Source organism: Panthera leo, chromosome B1 (assembly GCF_018350215.1).
Source record: "Panthera leo isolate Ple1 chromosome B1, P.leo_Ple1_pat1.1, whole genome shotgun sequence".
Lineage (NCBI taxonomy): Eukaryota > Metazoa > Chordata > Mammalia > Carnivora > Felidae > Panthera > Panthera leo.
In genome coordinates, this window is record NC_056682.1 from 29,770,388 (window position 1) to 29,791,196 (window position 20,809).

At 38.5% G+C, this 20,809-nt stretch overlaps 1 protein-coding gene across 2 annotated transcripts in view; it reads left to right on the forward strand.

Moving 5' to 3' along the window:
* The window catches only part of NRG1 (neuregulin 1), a 1,106,314-nt gene that overhangs the window by 511,330 nt on the left and 574,175 nt on the right, over positions 1-20,809 (forward strand). The window lies entirely within an intron of this gene.

Consider the following 20,809-nt stretch of genomic DNA (forward strand, 5'->3'; position numbering starts at 1 on the left):
AACTGGCCCGCAGCCATTATTTTCTGGTCCTAGCAGGTCAGGCCATTGTTGAGAAGAAATACAAATAAGAAAAGAGAAAAGCAAAGGAGTATTGTAGAGGACTTATATATTATATACCATGTCATGCCTCTTTCACACGTGCTGTTTCTAAGATAACCTTGTGAAGTAGACAAGATTCCCAACTGCCAGGCAAGAAAAAATTTCAGTTTAAGTGACTGACTTTCCAATGTCATACAACTATTGAAATAGACAGGATTTTAACACCAACTGCCTAGTTCCTAAGGCTAAGTTCTTTTCTGTATTCCATGCTAATTACTAAAAAGGTGTGAGATTGACATGTGGGAGTTATACCTTTATGTAAATGCAAATGAAACACAGCAGAGACCAGAATGTTCTCTGGCCCTGGCAAGAGACAGTAAGCCCAAAGTGACAGATCTACTCTGGGCCCATAATTTTAAGAGTCGCCGTAATTTTAAAATAATAATAAATATTTAGATTTCCTTTTTTTTTTTTTTGTATCCACTAAACCCTGTCCTCATTCTCTGGCTAAGGGATGTGCGAAGTGGGTCTTTGTGATAAATTATTGTGTTTATATGTGAATGGATGGAAGGACACATCAGAGATAATGTAATGTTTACTGCTTTGCTATTAGCACAATGGGCTGTCTTTATAGAGTGTAATATTCAAATCTATGCACCAGTGCTCTTTCAAATAGAGAATTTGTTTCCTATTTTCACTTAAAACTATCTTTTATTTTAATTAACAGGAATGCAGTTTAATCAACCATCTTTATAGCTAAGGGAGTTTTACAGGCTTATAATACTGTCAGATTCTAGGGTATATAAGTGAGAAATAAAAAGGCAGTTTTAGGGAAGAAGTACATTTTTCTCCCTTCCTCCCTCCTTTCCTCCCATTTTTCTTTCCTTCCTTCCTTCCTTCCTTCCTTCCTTCCTTCCTTCCTTCCTTCCTTCCTTCCTCCTCTATGAAGAAACTATTCCAGAAGCTAGGAATTTTCCTTCATGGTGTGTGATTCCATCTCAGAACATCTGTCGGATTAAAAAAGCTGTCTGAAGCTTCATTCCAATGTCATTACCCAAGGGCGCCCAGTGATGTGAGCACTTGTTTTTATAATGGAAGGAGAAAGGATTTGTACATGCATCTGTGGATTAGAATCAGTGGTGTACTGGTGTAACATCCAGCTCTTCAATGGGAGCTAGGGGGAAAGAAAGACTGGATAGGGGAAAATCCTTGATTACTAGAGTTTGCCAAATTCTGAGGTGAAAATACTCTCATCATGACCAACTCCAAGGTTATTGTTTCCATTACATTAGGGCCATATAAGGTGTCATAAGGCAGAAAGCAGTGATGGAAACCCATGTGGTTTAACTGATACTCATTTATGTCTTGAGAATATACAATTCAAATAGTTATTAGTTAATACCCCAGTGTTGTTTCTTCCAAGGAATATTTTCCTTCTTTCCTAAAGAGGTAATAATAAATATTCATGATGTAATTTAGGAGATTTTTTTTTATTCTATTGCACACCTCATCACTATTGCTTTGTATAAAACTAGATTTGTGAAAAGACCAAGGATTTTACGTTTATTATATTATTTCTTGTTGGTTTAAAAATGAGATGTTTATTTTGTTAATATGTTTTCCTGATTAAGAAACTGAGGCAGTAGTCTCTTAAGTTTTTCTCAATGTAGTATAATGGCAGGCTAAAAATTTTCAAATTAATTAGTGGCAGTTTCTTAGATCTGTTCATAGGCTATTCAAAATTGGATTAAAATGATTTTAATTTTTAATTTTTTATGGGTCCAAAACACAATTACTCAAGGAATTATTTTACAGTTACATATGTCTATGTATAAAGAGAGACATCTACTTCTGTATATATGTGGGGATATACATATATACTTGTATGTTAGCTAATGAGGGTAGCTTTGTCAGTGTAAAAATTAGAAAACAAGATAAAATAATCTCATAGTCTGCCAAGGAGCTGTGCTCAGCTATCGGTGGTTGGTTCTGCATTATGTATCTTGTTACTTATCAGTTCCAGGAAGATTCGCTTTTCTGTCCTGATCACTGTCAAAATCTCAGTCTCTACATAGTGATGACACATAGGAGATTCTCAAAACAGTTTTAAAAGTAAGTAGGTTGGGGTGCCTAGATGGCTCAGTCGGTTGGGCATCCGACTTTGGCTCAGGTCATGATTTCGTGGTTTGTGGGTTCGAGCCCTGCGTCAGGCTCTGTGCTGACAGCTCAGAGCCTGGAGCCTGCTTCAGATTCTGTGTCTCCCTCTCTCTCTGCCCCTCCCCTGCTTGTGCTCTCTCTATCTCTCTCAAAAATAAATATTTAAAAAAGCATTAAAAAATTAGATATGTGAATTAATTAATTTAAAAGATAGCAAAGTCAAGTCTGTGCATTATTTCTATAGCATTGTTTGATTTTAAGTATAATAATTTATTAGGTAGGATGCTTAGAAACCATGTTTACCTAGAACTGGTTTAAAAGATTTCTCTAGGCAAGAAATATATATAAATAAATATAAATACAAACATAAACATAATTATTCATCTTCAAAGTAAAGGCCTCCAGATGTTTGAATACCTTCTAGGTATGTGGACCAGTCAAACTGTGCCAAAAGATAATGAGAGGATCTTATTGCTTTAATTACCTGTGTTGTTCTCCAAGGAACTCCCACCTCTGCCAATTCCTACACATGTTATTTATTTATTCATCCATGCATCCATCCATCTATCCATTTATTCAAGAAATACTTACTGTTCTAAGTACTGTTTAAGTAGTGGAGACACCAGAGTGAGCAAGACATCTACAAGAGGCCCTCATTACCAAGGAGCTTACATTCATGAGATTAAACTCATACACAAAAGAAATATAGACAATTAAAATAGGATGATGTGACCTGAGAACAATTAGATGACAATATTAGATTGGGTGTTCAAGAATGAAATGAATTTAAAGTGAGATCTGAATGACAAGAAAGAACTACCCATGCAAAAAACAGAAGTGGGGGATAGAATTTCAGGGATGGGAAACATGGAACATGATGACCTTGAGGATGGCATGACTTTCTTTCTGTTTCTTGAATAGACCAAAGGTTGGACCATAAAGGGTGAGGAGAAAGCTGGTACAAAACGACGTTGGAGAGGACACCTGGGTGGCTCAGTCGGTTGAGTGTCTGACTCTTGATTTCAATTCAGGTCATGATCCCAGGGTCATGGGATTGAGCCCCACATCAGGCTCTGTGCTTAGCATGGAGCCTGCTTGAGATTCATATTCTCTCTCTCTCTCTCTCTCTCTCTCTCTCTCCCGATGTGCCCCTCATCCCTGCTCATATGCATGCTCTCTCTCTTCAAAACAAAATGAAACAAAACAAAAAACATAATAAGAGAGAGGCAGGACCAGATCATGGGGATTTATAGCTTGGCTAAGGAGTTTGCATTTAATTGTAAATGCAACAGAACTCATGTTGGTGAATAATGTGACTTGATTTTAATTTTTAGAATATTATCTAACTGCTGTGTAGAAATAGATTATATATGAAAAGATAGAAGCCAGCTAGGAGTCTCGTTAGAAAACCATTGTAGTAGTCCTGGTGGAAGGTGATGGTGACTTAGTTACATGGTGATTTGAAAAGGAGATTCTGAACATGTTTTGAAAACAGAAAGAGGCAAGATTTGCCAATGAACTGGCCTAAGCGATTGGAGCAAAGGAAATAGAGAGTTAAAGGATAACTCCAAAATTTTCAGCCTGAGTGACTGAGTGGATGGTGTTGACATTTACTAAGACTGGCAAGATTGAGAGAAGAGTAGAATTGGAAGGTGAAATTATTCATTCTTTTGTGCCCATGTTGACATTTTGAGATGTATATTAAATATCTAAGTAGAAATGTCAAATTGACAGTTTGTTATATACAAATCTTTATTTCATGGGAGAAGTTGGGAATGGAGATGGAATTTTGTGAGCCTATTCCATATAGATAGTATTTAAAGCTCAAAGTCTGCATGAGTATTTACAGATGGTGTCTTAGCCAGCTTGAGCAGCCATAACAAAATACAATAGACTTAGTGGTTTAAACAACAGGAATTTATTTCTCACAGGTTGGGAGACTGGAAGTTCAAGATCAAGGTACCAGTAGGGTCATTGGGTCTATTGAGAGCTTTCTCTTTGGGTTCAGATGGGTCTCTTCTTGCTGTGTCCTCACATGACTTTTCTTTGTGGGTGGAGAGAGAGAAAGGAAGCAAGTTCTTTTGTGTCTTTTCTTTAAAAAAATTTTTTTAACGTTTGTTTATTTTTGAGAGAGAGACAGTGGGCATGAGCAGGGATGGGGCAGAGAGAGAGGAAGACACAGAATCTGAAGCAGGCCCCAGGCTCTAACCTGTCAACACAGAACCCTACGCGGGGCTCAAACTCATGGACCGCGATATCATGACCTGAAGCTGAACCTGAGCTGAGGTTGGACGCTTAACTGACTGAGCCACCCACGTGCCCCTTTTGTGTCTTTTCTTATAAAGGCATCCATCCCATTATGAGGACCCTCATTATCATGTAAACTTAATTATCTCTCAAAGTCCCCATCTCCAAATACTGTCACATTGTGGCTTAGGGCTGGAACATATAAATTTTGAGGGGACTCAATTCAGTTTATAGCAGATGGGAAGAAGAAGGGATCTCAGGAGCTCCCTAACACCTATAGATGAGCTGAGAAAGAGAAGGCAGCAAAAGAAACTGAAAAGGAGTAAAGGAGCATAGGATATGCCATGTGACAGTGGTTAGGATGTTTGAGGAGAAAGAGGTTGAAATAGTCATTTAGGAGAGTGAGAATTCAAGTACAACAGAGAAGAGTGGTTTGGGGAGGCAGTTCTCCATGGGGCTTTTTCATTTTTGCTCATCTTATGGTCAGAGTCACTGAGTCCCTTGTTTCAGAACTTTTTTATTCAAGGCTGTATGGTGAATAGCCCTGCGAGATTGATAGTGTCCCTCTCCAGAGCAAGAAACAGGTCTGCATCTCAGTTCAGTGCAATAAAGAGAATGTCTCCCTCTGGGGCAAAGGTCCAACAGGCTGACTGCCCGTTATAAAATATTCAGGTTCCCTAAGCACATAGTTTCTCTTCTGTAATGTGACCCACTTGTGTGTACAGATGTCACCTGGCCTTTTTACGGTGGTTATGGTAGCATTTTTTTTTTTTTCCAGCAACATTCAGTGGTGCTGATGTAGATGCAGGTAGATGGGTTTATGTGTTAGGGATTTAATATGTGTGGTTTACTGCATGATCACATAGCCCCTTTGGAATATTTAGAGTCTCTCACTACTGGAGTGTGCCGACCCAGGAAGACCCACATTTGAACGTTGCCAATAAACGGCTGATGAATATTACAGAATATTTAGATATTTCAAAGAGGGACTAAAATGGTAAATACTTTACTCAATCATTTGTCACAATCTTTTATATTCTTATGCTTAGAAAAATGATTCATATTAAAGAATTGGGCTTTTGTGATACTCTAGTATTAATAGTACTGTGACTAAACCACAGACCATGAACTATACTTAATTAATAATAATAATTAATGGAACATCATACATGTTCAGAGCATGCAAGGAGGTAATTGCATATTACAGAGGCATGTAATATATCTCTGGTTGATTAGGTTGAAAATCAATAAACATGTTTTTGTTTTACATGATTCCTAGCATAAAGTTTTAACTGAATTGAGAGAAGTGCCTTTACCACTTGGTTGCTAGTTTCTCTCTTTGTAATACAAGGATATTATCCCCATAGAGCAGTTAAGAAGTTTTTTGTCTGTAAAGCAATTTAGTGGAAATGATATCGTCTCTGCATGTATGCACACTTGCATGCATATATAACGGACTGAGGGATTCCGAGTATTGGCAATCTGTTTCATCTACAGATAGTTGTACAAAGGGAGAGCCGTCTCCAAATCCAGTCTCTGGTTCTAAGTTTCCCTTCCTCTCCTACCCTTCCTCTTACCATGGTAGCCCCTGTGGTACACAGGCATCCTCATCCCCCAAATTCTGGTTGGCTGTCTCCATTTGGGTACCAGAAAATTGCTTCCCTTTCTTTCTGGAAGACTCCATGCTGCTGCAGGCCAGTAAGTATTGATTCAATTCTAGTCTTCATCCCCTCACTCATTCCTAAGTGTTATTTTGTATGTAGTTCTTTTGCCAGAAGCAGCTTTATATTAATATTGAGGTTTTCTTAGGTTTGTTGAACACCTCAAACGTGTTCTGTGTTTGCTAAGATTATTTTGATGTTGAGGGATCTAAAGTAGACAGTGGAGGCTTTTAATATTGTGGAAGAATGTCCACTGTCCTTTTTGAAGGGAGAAGAGGGGCAGAAACCTCCTTTAAAACCCTCTTTATTCCCACCCCTTGCTTGTCTCTTCTTCGTATTTGACAAGCATGCCTGACTTGGCAGAGCTGGACGGCAGCCACTAGCATCAGTTATGACAATAGTTGGTGGATTTAAGCTTCAGGGGCAATGGACCAATGGAATAAATAGAATATATAATTGTGGCTCTGAGGACAGAATGTGTCTGCACTCTCTATGGGGGTCCTCATTTAAGCCCAACACCCAAAAAAGACAAACATCTAAAGCTCAGCATGAGGTCCCTAAGGCAGGGGAACACAAGCAAAGCGTTTTCCTTATAAAATGCAAGTTTTAGGGTTTCATGTCAATCACAACACAGCTTTCACCCTTCTAGCAGCCTGAATCAGTAACCACGGCCCACTGGTACGCATGATTCTCTTGACTCACAGCACAAGCAGGCTCCAAGGTCATGCCTGCTGGAAGACTCACAACAATTTTTAATGTAAGATGGTTGAACCCATTTTTCTTTACTTTATTTCCTTCCTTAAACTTCAGCCAGGCATTTTTTTCAAAAGAGCAAAACTAAACTAGACTAAACGCGTTGCCTTTAGCATGGCATAAAAGAGTACTTAATATTTTGGTCTCAAGCAACCGTTCCTACCACATCTTTCCTCATTCTCTACTCATTCAGTCTCTGGGCACACCCAAAGGGTTGAGTTTTCTGGAACATAGCCCTCTCTCATAATTCTGTGTCTTGGTATAAAATGTGTTCTCTGCTATGCCCATTTCCACCTGATGCACTCGTACTCACATTCACAGTCAAGTGAGTGTAAATGTTTCTGAAGAAAGTTTTATTGACCCCTCCCACCTCCCTCCCACTCCCCAGAGTTTTAGCTGTCAGACTGAAAGAACCTGGGGCAGAAATCTGAATGACCTGGAGGTGACAGAGAGTGGAATTGGAAGAGAGAAGCACCTAGTAATTTCTTCTCTGTGCACAGTCATGAAGCAAAGATAGAAAAGAACCCATGTGTTACTTTAACAATTCATAAATTATCATGAAAGAAAATGAGATATTACGAGCCTTTGGCCTCTGACAAAAAAATGTTGAAAAGAAATATTACTGACACATGTTTCCAGATTACAGGAATATATGAGGTATGTTTTTTATAAAATGTAGAGGCCAGTTATAGTAGGCATGTTAATATGGATAGCAGTTTTTTTTTGAAGTATACAAATGTGTACACTTACTTTTAAAAAGAGAAGAGTTGCAAATAGCAAGATGAGAATGCATAATTATGCCATGTGGATAATGCATGATGAAGTCTTGGCAACAAGACTGTTTTAGCTTCTTTTGGGTGTAATAAGCATCTTCTAAGAGAGGTTGCTAATGTGTCCTGTCCGAGGCATTTGCGTTTATTTGTAGCCAGGAAGCATCATGGGATCTAGGATGCAGTAGCTATAAGTTTCATGGCCACTGATGCAGTGGAATAGTAATGTTTCTCTGTCTGCATGGCACACTGACTCAGCTGATAAGTGCCTCTGAGACCCAGGGCCGATGGCTATTCCTGCTAGGAAATATTCCCTTGCATCAGAAATGAGTTACTTGAACACTTCAATTCTGGAATTTGTATCAACAACTGTGAAGGTCAGGGCAATCCTTCATGTAGATGGATTTCTGTCATCTGTACTGAGATGTCTATTTAATGTCTGTGATCCTGTCAGGCAGTGGTGTATCTATCATATGTTTTCCTTCATGTGAAGACTCAACCGACACACAGTGATCCTATGATCATTGATTATTGATCATCCTTTGATCATCTGAATCCTTCCCGCCTAACTTCATTTTTCCTGCTCTATAATATAAACCCTCTCTTTCTGATAGGCAGATGTCCTTCCTGTTGTCCCCAATTTCTCTTCATTGTTCATGTTGTCCTCAAAGCCTGCAATGCTCTCCCTCCTTCCTTCTAGATGATTGAGTATTCCAAGGCACCAGTAGAGCCCCATCACCTGCATTTCCATTGACTTCTTCTGGTCAGCCCCACATCTCCTTTTTCTGAAGTCAGTCTGAACTTCTGTTTCTTTCCACACTTATGAACCTTTGAGTTTATGTGTCTTCTGTCACTCGCTCTTTCTCTGTAAGTTATTTTATTCTGGTCCTTGGTACTAATTGAGCACATCTAATTAATATCCTACACTCTTCCAGAATGGGAAATCTGAATTTTGCTTCTCGTGTCATCCTTAAGGAACTTCACACAGGGATCAAAAATATGTAGTGGTGGATTGATTGGTAAATAAGTAAAATAGGGACTCAAGAAAGGTCAGTGGGCCATTCTAGGACATGGTCAAGGAATGTGGTACCAGGACAGTAACAGTCTACCAAGTGGAGATAAAGTAGACATTGTACGTAACAGAGGAATTCAGACTTAATATATATTTTTCTCTAACTCCTTGACGTGTTCACCATCAACTATAGAAATGTTAACAATAAGTTAATATTTTTCATTAAGAACTACTTACTACTACCTTTAAGAGACTTAAGCCATCCTTCTCTTCTTTCTTTTATTGTTGCCAGGGAAACTTTTTGTAATGGCCCCTTTTGATGGAATCATTGATCCAGTCTATGCAATATAATATGTCGGGTATGAGACAGTTACTTAAATTTTGCATATTTTATAATGTGTATATGAATATGTATCCACATATCCAAACTATTCATAACTTTTCCACTAATCACTGCATACCATTTGGAAAATTGACAACTGTATCTTCTGGCTAAGGATCAGTATAAACCTTTCATTTGTTCGATGGAGGCTTGGGCCAGAATCTTGCCCATCTCGAGAAGTGCTTCATAACAAACAACAAGCAACTTTTATAACGCCGGCTACGAGAACTCTTTGCTTTTCCAATTTGAACATAAAGGATGGCTGCTTGGTTTCCATGCCTAATTTTCTCAATGTTGAAAAAAAATCAGTTGAGGGAATTTCCCACTGCTGGAGTTTTGCTAGTAATCTTTGGCCCTGCATGAGGTCTCTGGACTCCGTTGCCATCCCTGAAAGTGGCTGTCCTCTTCCATCATTTTCCTGGGCAGGGGATCAAACCAGCTATTAGGTATCTGTTTGCACTGCATGAAAACAAAGTTTAATGTAAAGAAACTTACAGCTTTCCTGCTCCTAATGCCTCAGAAGCTTTGTGCTGCCTGACTTCAGGCATTCTTTGAACTGAAAGGGGGTGGCTATCCCATAGGTCTGTTTTACCAGATCATCTTCTCATGTTGAGTCCTAATGACCATTGCCTGAGCATGGTGAAGGGATCTTGAATGTGTATGTATTATCCTGCTTGCTTGTTCATTATTTCCAATCATAGGATTGGGTGAATTGTCTATCCTTGTGTTGTGAAGGTTGATAGCTTTGCCCTGTTAATTCTTAGGCTTCCCAGGCTGTATAATCTCTCTAAAGAGCCCTTCAGAGCACTTGGCTTTTGAAAATCAATATTAGGCACGATCATTCCTTCTCTTATGTGTCATTGACCTTCAGAGACCACAAATAGGCCAAATCTACAAGCATCAGATTTCTAAACACATGTTTGGTAGAGAGAATTTCTTTTTCCTGGCTGAGGAATGGTAGCTACTGGTCTGGAGAAAATATGCTTAGCAAATTGGAAGAGGCCAGAAGATTAAACGTTGTTGAGAGCCACTTAGCATTTTTCCCCTACACACAGTATTGTAGCACAAAGCAAAAGAAAATCCTGGGTTGTTTTGTTTTGTTTTGTGTGGGTTGGTTTCTATTTTTTATTTTTTTGCTTGTACTTATAAATTATTCATTAGACCAATGAGATAATATGAGAATTTGGCCTCTAAGAAAGAAATAAATGTTTTTAAAATAGAACTAACACATATGCACAATATAGAATTATATCAGGCATGTGTTAGAATATGGATCAGGTTTCCAAACATATATTTGTGTCTTTCTTAGGCTTAAAACAAAGTTCTATGTATATCTTAAGAGTTTAGTATGGAATATGTGAAACAAACCAAAGCTATGTTACTTCCTTTATCACATCATTAAGGCCCTAGGTAGAGGTACCTTACTATCATGCATGATGTGTGGACTCTCAGATTTTGGTCAGTAGCTGAGTCAGCTGGTCTACCTGTTCTAAGTTGTAGCCTCTGCCAGATTAGGCACAGTGTAGACCATGTGACTTGTCTACAACTGCCTCTGATGAGGCAGATCACAGAGCAGATGGTTCAAGTCTGGAGTCCAAGCTGCTATGGCTTTTCAGGAGGAAATATTTATTTTCAAAAGGAATTACCTCTGTTCTACTGTTACTGGATTTTTTATATTAATAATATCACATATGGTATATGAATAAATCAGAGTCATTTAGGACTAAAACTCTCTCAGTGCTGGATTATTCTGTACTTCAATAGCTTGCATTAACAGCTAGAATAATGGAAATATATAAGAAATACCCATTCTTCCTCAGATTATAAGCTCCATGGAGGCAGGGGCCATATTTGCCTGATTTACTGTGTCCCCAGTATTTCCACTGTGCCTAACCCATACTGGCAACAATCATGTTCCTCAAGAGACTTCTGTAGGTCAACACGGGGACAATGTGATGAAATGTGAGGAACAGCTAGAGTGATTACTTGACCCTGGTCACTGCCTAAAATTTATACTCCACAGCATTCCATACACACTGCAGTTGCCTTCTCCTTCCTAGTCAACAGACCGTACCCACTGAAACACACACATTCATGCATGGAGGCACATGCCATATTATCGTTCCACGAGCATCCATGTTTGTTTATATTTGTGTGTTCTAAATAGTGTCTTCTAAATATGCAGTGAATATTTGTAATTGAATTACAGTAAGGGTTTAAACTATATTTGACTTTCAGCTAGGTTAAAATTGATTAGTTCTGGTATGAGATTTTATCATATGTTGGGAAACAAAGTCAAGTTACTATAGTCTCTTCCTGTATTTTCTTCCTTCTTTTCATATTTTTCTAATAAAATATTAGTAATTACATTTCTAGTAGGATGTTCTTGAAAGCGCTGGAGTTCCTAGAACACAAATAAATTGTCCTGGAACCTGGGACGTTCTTCTTGGGGCTCACACATGTGGGAGCCAAGACTTTGCTCAGAATGTTCGGTGCCACATCTGATATGGCAGCATCTGGCTAAAAATGCCAAGCTGGGATTGATCCATCAAGATGCCTGCTAAAATAAGAGCATTAAGCTTCACATAGATTCATGATCACAGCGGAAAACCACGTGACAATTATAGCAGATTCTTAAAAGACACCTGTATCCCATGTTGCCTATTTTCTTTCCTCAGTTCTACTTTCTGAGTTTGTGAGGTTTTGATGCTTCTGTTTGTATGTGTTGGTTTTTGAAACAGAATTTGAAGTTTGAGTGAAAAGTACTGCCCTTGTTCATGCTGATTTCCATTATTCCATCTTCCATTTATGTCCTCTGTTGGCATGTCAGTGGTAGCGGAGTAAAGCTGCCAATCGCCTGTCTGTCTGGGGTTTTATTACCTCTTCATGGAGACACTGGCTTAGCCAACCAGGTGGAAAAATTCACGGGTTTAGACATAACCAAATTCAATCAAAGTCTCAATCTTTCCTTCTACCCTGTTTTTTGTTATATCTAATGACTGGCCCAGAAAGGTACAAGGAGAGACTTTCCAGAAAAGGATAAAAAAAAATATCAAAGGGGAACAAATTGCTTTCTTTTCATTCTTTTTTTTTTTTTTTGGAGGGGGAGATACTTGAATGAGAATTTCCTAAGTATTTATTTCCAATTTTCTCTGCCCTACTATGATGAATAACATTCTTTGGTGATGAAAATATATTTTTTTAAAAATCAGGCATTCATATAAACATGTAAGAATTATGTTGCCCATAAATACATATTAACACACTTCCAATTAATCTTGAATCTCAAGTTTTGTTCCCTAAGTCCAATATTCAGTTCAGAAAGGAAGCCTGACTCCATACTGACTAGCTTTGAAAAAAGCCTTCACTTCCCTTAAGGAAAAACCTTTGACAAAACTACTCAAATGAGAATCATAATTGTAAGTTTCAAAGTATATCACAGGGTCAGGTCTGGTCCCCTGGATCCTCCTTATCTGCATTAAAAATGATCTTCACCAGGGGTGCTCGGGTGGCTCAGTCAGTTAAGCGTCTGACGACTTCAACTCAGGTCATGATCTCACAGTTTGTGGGTTCGAGCCCCCTGTGTCAGACTCTTTGCCAACAGCTGAGAGCCTGGAGCCTGCTTCGGATTTTGTGTTTCCCCTCTCTCTGCCCCTCACCTGCTCACTCTCTGTCTCTCTCAAAAATAAGTAAACATTAAAAAATTAAAAAAAAAAATACCTTCACCATGATAAATCCAAGGTATATTAAGGAAAACTAATCAACTAAACAATTTTCTATTCCCTTATGCTGTATATACTGTCAGTAATGCAGACATATATATGTTTGAAAGGTTTTCCCTGAAGAAAATTTCCACAAAAATTCTGAAACCTTTAAATAGGAAATTAATCATTCCTTGAATCCCAGTTGTTTGGCACCACTAGCAAAAGACTGGTGAAAAGCATGTTTAAGCTTCATGATTTGGTGGAAACATTTTTTTAAGGAAAAATGTGTGACTGTTAATCTGACTCTACGTGTGTTTTTTGAAAACAGTGCCTTTGATGCTTCTTCCACCTATTGTTGAAGTACGCTTTTAAGATGTATAGAATAATTTTTAATTTCTCTGAAAAACTGGCTGAGAAAAGAAAGACACCATAAAAAAAATATGTGCAAAGAAGAGGGAGGGAATAGGAGATTGAGAAATTATCATGAGAATTTAGTAAGAGAATTCTATGCCTAACAAGACGTGTGGTATATATAGAAAGGTAAACAGTAATTTCCTTCTCTTCCTCTATACTTTACTTTTAGGCCCCTTCCTCCTTTTTCTGGCAAGAATTTTGGCCAGAGCATAGTGGGTGGGCCAGACAAATTGGTTGGTCCCCAAAGAAAGGAAACTGGTGGTCTCATGAGACCCAGAGCCCAGCCAACGCCAGCCACTGCCGTCCCCTTTAGAACATGCATGTTGGGATTCTTGCAGAAGTGTCCCCAAGTGCATTATTCTCTGTGGTGAGAAGTGTTTGTGTGTATGGGGGAAGGGATTGTATTGGGGAGCGGGTATCAGGAAGTTCATAGAATTTGGGCACTGGTGACTGACATTCTTTCCAGAGAATTTGAATCTCATTCAAGGAAATGATTAACTTGTATTGAGCACTTTAGAGTGCATGACAGACTGTGTGCTCTATTATGAAATAAGAGGAGTTTCCCTTGGCTGTATTCTCCCACCTCTCCTTCCTGTGGCTGACTTTTTCTACCTCCAAGCTAACATGTACAGTACGCTTCATTTCTCTGGGAGCTCTGAAGGTGATCACTTTGTTAAATCCACACTGCCCCTGATTCTAATATGCTTGCCATTATAACAAGGAATTATTTGTATTTTAAAAAGAGGATTTTAAATGTATAGTTTTAGATGTATAAGATATTAAGTTTTTTTATTGCAAAATTTGTTTCAACATTTTATTATCTATTTTTGAGAGAGAGAGAGAGACAGAGTGGAAGTGGGGGAGGGGTAGAGAGAGGGAGACAGAATCCAAAGCAGGCTCCAGGCTCCGACCTGTCAGCACAGAGCCCGAAATGGGGGTTGAACTCATGAACCATGAGATGATGACCTCAAGATATAAATTTCTCAGTAGAGTTTTTAGAACAAAGACCCAGAAGAATAAGTTTTGATTGGGAGGACTTTAAGAGTTCTCCCTTAAACATCATTCCATTTGACTCTCTGTTGAAGAACTCAGCACACCTGAGTTATTTCTTCTTAACTCTCAGGGGTAAGACTAAGACCTAAGATGTGCTACCTGTGAAGATTGTGGACTTTTGTTTTTGTTTTACTTTTTGGCTTTTTGAGAGAGTTTGCTTAAAGGCTATAAATTAAGGAAAGCAAGCATTGGGCCAATGGGAAAACGAATTTTCCTCTAGCTTCACTATTCTAGCCATGCGATATCATGCAAGTTATTTAATCTCTCTGAATCTCTGTCACCTGTTCTATTTTTAAGTGGGAACATTAAAGGAAAAATGTTCAAGATTGTTGATACCTCGGTACCCAAGTGTAGGTAGATAGATGGGCACTCTCCTGTTCTCTTGATGTGAGCTCCCATTGGGATAGCTTTCATAGAGGACAACTTGACTGTTTAAACCATAATGTATATTATGATACCAGTTGGCCGTGCAATTTCCCCTTCCTGGAATTTATCCTAAGAAGGCAATTGAGTAAGTGTAGCCAAATGTCTTTACAAAGAGATTTACTGTATCCTTATTGAAAATTGTGAAAAAATTGGAAACAACCTAAATGTCTATCAAATACAAGAATAGTTAACTAAATTACATATAAAATCTTTACATTCAATGAAGTACTATGTGGTCATTAAAAATGATAATATATGGATATATTGATAGTCATGGATAATTATCATAGCATATTGATGAGTAAAAAATATCACTACAGAGTCAAATGTTCCTTCTCAAATAAATGCCCCACCCACCAATCCTATTATATACACAAAATCCATAGATGATCTCTGTCCCCTAATCTTTCTCATCTCGCAGATCTAATCCATCATGAAATCTTTTATCTCTAAATGTCTTTCAAATCATCCACTTCCCTCTGACTCCACCAGTATTCCCACCCCCAGGTTTGGCATCCAATCAATGCTTGTTAAGTGCACACTGAATATGCACACAGATGCATGGAAGAGTGTTCAAAGGCCAACTGTGATTTACTGTAGGTGGTGGGATTCAGCATTATTTTTATTTTTTATTTGAAATTTTCTGTATTGTTTAAAAATTTTTGATATATAATCTACTCCCCTCTTTAAAAAAAAAAAAAACTATTATGAAATAAGGATAAAAACCATTACCCTACCACTCTCTTTGGGAAAACAATGTACAAATGAACTAGTGAATGTGAAAGTCTTTTGTAAATATGAAAAACAAAGTAATTATTTTGGTTATTGTGAGCCAAAATAACAACAACAACAACAACAACAAATAATGATAGCTGCTCAAATTTCTTGAATTCATGTGCCTAATACCTTGGGTGCATTAACTCATTTAAACCTCACAACAGTCCTATGATACCATTCATACTTCACTATTACTCTTTATAACATTTCAGAGATGAGGAAACTGAGGTAGAGCCAGATTAACTAATTTACCTTGTCAGAGACAACTGGAAGACTAGACTTAGGATTTGAACCAGTCAGACCCCAGGGTGTAAGCGCTAACCACTCTGCCATAATCATAACATATTGAGGAAGTGACAGAATTTAGTTCCAAGTATCAGACTCTCCCTGCTATTCCAAAGCCCCTAAAGAGGATTCCATACAGATTGCTTTATTACCCACCTCTCTTCACTTAGAAAGACATTCAGGCACTGCTGAATGGTTTTGGAAATAAGGCCAAGCCATGTGACCACTGTTGGAAGTAGTAAAAAGATTATACATGTAAAGAGTAGAGGTGGATAACACGAAGAAGAAAGAGGGGCGCGCCTGGGTGGCTTAGTCTGTTCAGCCTCTGACTCTTGACTCTGGGTTTTGGCTTAGGTCATGATCTCATGGTTCATGAGTTCAAGCCCCACGTTGGGCTCTGCACCACTAGTGTGGAACCTGCTTGGGATTCTCTCTCTCTCCCTCTCTCTCTTCCCTCCCAGGAACACTCTCAAAATAGATCAAAACAACAACAAAAAACAACTACTAACTTGTAGAGTCAGAAACCCATGAAAACTCCCAAGATTACAGTCTGGACCTGTTCTACAGTTGGGCAGCTATCACCTAGTGGCTCTGTGTTGTAGTCAAGTCATTAAGAGGGAAGACTTTGAGAAAATAAATATTTGGGGGCTTGAAACCTGATCCTAGAGTTTACTGGTTGTGTGGAGTTGGGCAAGTTGACATCAGGAGCCTTGGTGTTCTCCTCCTCAAAGTGGAAGTAATAAAAATGTTCCTGCTTCTTAAGAAGAGAAATTTAGTCACTCTATCTTTTCAATTACTCTTCCAAGCATCATATAAACTTGTGCAAAGGATTACAAGGACGAGAGTTGGCTTAGCCTTTAAGAAGCCTGGACCGTACTTTTCTCAAAACTGATCCACCTATTGTATGCTTAATTTTCAAAGTTCTAACAAAAGCAGAATTTCCTCTATTTGAATTGTTTTCCCCATCCTAGGTGGACTCTTCCTTGTCTTTTTTTTTTTTTAATTTTTTAATGTTTTTTTTTTTTGAGACAGAGAAAGGGAGAGGCACACAAGTGGGGCAGAGAGCGAGGGAGACACAGAATCCTAAGCAGGCTCCAGGCTCTGAACTGTCAGCACAGAGCCCAATGCGGAACTCGAACTCATGAGCCATGTGGTCATGTCCTGAGCTGAAGTCAGACGTTTAACCGACTGAGCCACCCAGGAGCCCCTCTTTCTTGTCTTCTAAATAATGCATGCTCACTCTGGAGTGGCTAGCCCTTGCTCATGGGCCTCTTCTGATCTGGCTTGGTGCCCTCCTCCCTCAGGAACTCAATCAGTTTCAGCACACAACCTTAGTGGTCACTTTAGCCTGAAGTGTGCCCTTCTTTTATAAAAGTCCATAATGCGGGACAGGTCATTTGATACAAATTCCCTTGGAGGTTATATATTTTATTATGGATGTATGTGTTTTCTTTAAAAATAAGTTCTAAAGTCCTTGAGGGAAGAGCATTCTTTTTTATTCCCATAGCAGATAGTATAGGAGACGCTCAATAAATACATAGTTGTTGATTTTTTTTATTTTGGGGGAAAAGGGAAAAATAAGATAAAGTGGCCACTGTGGTCCAGGGACTTCATATAATTATTTCAAGTCTTAAAAACCAAAGCAAAACCAAACAAAACTATTTACTTCAGTTGGTTGTGATCCCCTTAGGGAAGAAACTTACCTTTCCTAGACTTCAGTGTCCCAATTTGGAAAATGGAGTTTGGCCATATATTTTGTCCACCAGCTTGACATTAAAAAACCTGATGGATGGTTATAAGCTCTTTGGAAACAAAATGCAAGGGGAATACTAAGTAAGAGGATTGATCAACAGGGTTCAGCTTTAAAATTCTTTCATCTGCTGAAACTGATTTTCTTGGCAGTACTAGCAAGATCTGGAATTAAAAAAAATCATTCTTAAATAGGTATTGATTGAACTTATTAAGATGCTTTATTACCATATCCATCTGCTTCTAAGAAGACATTCATATATGTCAAATATAAGTCTCAAAAGACAATCAAATTAATGAAAATAATGTAAAGCAACACAGACTACCCCGCATTTACAAACTGCGTTTTTATTCATTTTTATGTACACAAAGGAAAAGAACAAAAGCTTGAAAGCCTTCTAGAGAGATAAATGCAATTCAGTGGGAAAAAAAAAAAAAAAAAACACATTTTAATTTGAAAACTTCTGCTGAGGATAAGTGTGGAAAAGGAAAAAGAATCTTGGCCTATCAGCTACTTAGCATTTCGGTGCCTTTGAAGCTGTAAGAGGACTAGACCTTTAGTTTCCAGCCCATATTCAAATAAAAGAGAAAAGTGTGAACAAAGTAGGATGCTTCTTCCTATAGTACTGCAAATTACCCTCTATTTATCCTCTAAATTATCCTGTTGCAAATTACCCTGTTTCCTGCTGGCCAAAAACCAGGTTGTAAATTTTCATCTACTTAAGTTTCCAGTATTTGTCAACTTACTGTCAGCATTTGCATTAACAAAGAAGATGGGATGGGTTGTGTTATCATTGTCATCTTTTCAGCCATAAACTGGAATGATGGCCAGAAAAAGAAAAAATAAGTTGGGAATTTTTTAGGAAGACATGTCATAGCTAAGTGGTATCTCCATGAAATGGAATACATTATGGATAAGAAGCAGGACAGCTAGTAAGGAAAAAAAGGTATGCCTGACAGGGGTTCCACAAGACCTAGGTCCCAAGGAAAAATTGGCATGTTCATAGCCCCCAGAGGTTTCTAGGAATTAGAGATTGGGCAATATTATTTCCTGCCATGTCTGGAGGCTACCTGGATGGAAGTTCTGGAAAACGTCTGAGAGACAAAAGCCTGAACAGAGAACTTAAGAATCTGGCTGTCATTTCAAAGAAAATAAAACCCATTGAATGGAATGAAATCACATGAAGTAAAACAAAATGACCTCCCAGATCAAAGGGCTGTTAGCATGTGATTCTGCAGGTCAGAAGAAGGTCTGAATCAGGAAAGCACCTCTAGGGTTGAGGTGAGGTTAGGTCAGGCATATAGATGAGAGCTGTATTGACAGCAGGCCTGTGGAGAGCACGAGAGCCCCAGGTAAGTTAGATCCTAGGAAGCATGACTTCAAGGGAAAATGACAGTGGTGAGCATCAAAAACCTACGTGCCACGGAAGTGGGCAAGAAGTGAAAGGAGAGAGCCAGATGCAGCAGCTGGAATCAGAAATTCGGGCAAGAGGACATGCAATAGCCAGAATAAGCTGGAAGAACAGGGGCAGATTTGGAGCCAAGCTTTTTCCTCAGGCTCTAAACTTGAATAGTCCACCTGTGAGGCCCAGTGCCTTTGGGTTATGTTCATAGAATTTCACTGTCAGAAAGGATTTCAGAGATCATCAGCAAAACCCTTCTATATGCATCAAGCCCTCCGGAGTATTCCAGTGGGGAAAGTGGGAGCATTTCCCTGGAGTAGGGAAGAGGGGCAAGAAATGGAAATTCCTCACCCAATTTATAAATGCCTTACCAGTGAGCTAGACAAAATGAAGCAAAATTTAAAAATAAGACTCTACTTACTTGTAATTTAGCTGTTTATTCTGTACCAGAGAACTCCAGAAGTATACTCAAATAACTTTTTGCACTATAACAATCTTAATTTTTTATGTAGTATTTTGATATTCCGTCAGTGAGAAAAATTGCTGAATAAGTAAAAAGGAAATGCTGTTTTCTCAAAATGCTGTTTTCTTTATAGGGAAATAGCTCCTCGCTTTGGGTATTGGTGATAGAGATTTGCAAACAGTAGGGAGCATTTGTAGCCCTTCTATTTGAAGAAACTCTGATGGCTATATCACATATTCCAAGTTTAACTTTTATTTTTAAAGGTGAATTAATGGGTAAAAGAAACATGTTTGAAAAAGGCTGAAAACTCTAGTTTAAGGCATGTGTAAGTACTCACCTTTAAGGACATTTAATTCATTCCCATAACTCAGATAACGTACGGGATGATCGATGATTATAGGATAATTTCCCATAAGATTTCTTTAAATAGTAAACTCCTTTGCTGCATGTAGCCCACACGTCAATTATACAGGACTTTTTCCAGTAATATAGTCAGTCTTCAATTTATGAGAAGATACTTGTTTCACAAGTTGATATTTTTTATTTTTTTTATTTTAGAGAATGTGGGTGGGGGGAGTGGAGCAGAGAGAGAGAAAATTGTAAGCAGGCTCCATGTTCAGTGTGGAACCCAATACACGGTGCGATCCCACAACCCTGGGGTCATGAGTCAGACGCTCAACCAACTGAGCCACCTAGGCACCCCACAAGTTGATTTTAAGTGAGCTGTTGGGAATCCAGAAGCAACTGTCCCAAAGGGTGAGTGTCGAATGTGTTAAATTCCCAGGTCAGGCTGAAAAAAGCACTAAAAGCATTGCACTAATTAATCTATAAAGCACGTTTGCTTACCCAGTTTTAGATCAAACAATATTTTTAATCAGGTGAAAAGCCATGAACCCCTGTCTAAAAAATTCACCTGGTAGAGAAGAATAAATACCATATATGGCAATAAATCTTTGGTAGAAGGCATACTGTATTTTAGTTTCAGGTGTTTAATAAGAACATGGGTTATTCATCTGCCATGTGGATAAGAGTGAAAGAAAAGAGTTTTTAGTTCTACCCAATTCTAAAAATTCAATAGAAACTACAGTTTGGCAGAAGTGTTTTTGTTTTTGTTTTGTTTTTAACGTTAGTCCCAACAAGGACCAGCCTACTTTCAATCAAATGTCTCACCTGTTTGCTTTTAAGCCAGGGCCCCCCTTCATTGTCCACTGGAATGGACTTTCTACTCTTTAGAATAAGTGAATAAGGGGTGCCTGGGTGGCTCAGTCGGTTAAGCAATCAGACTTTGACTCAGGTCATGATCTCACAGTTCATGAGTTCGAGCCCCGTGTCCAGCTCTGTGCTGACAGCTTGGAGCCTGGAGCCTGCTTCAGATTTTGTGTCTCCCTCTCTCTCTGCCCCTCCTCTGCTGGAGCTAACTCCCTTCTCTCTCTCTCTCAAAAACAAATAAACATTTAAAAATAATAAAAAACACGTTTTATTATTTTATTTTATTTTTTTAGTGGAATGAATTA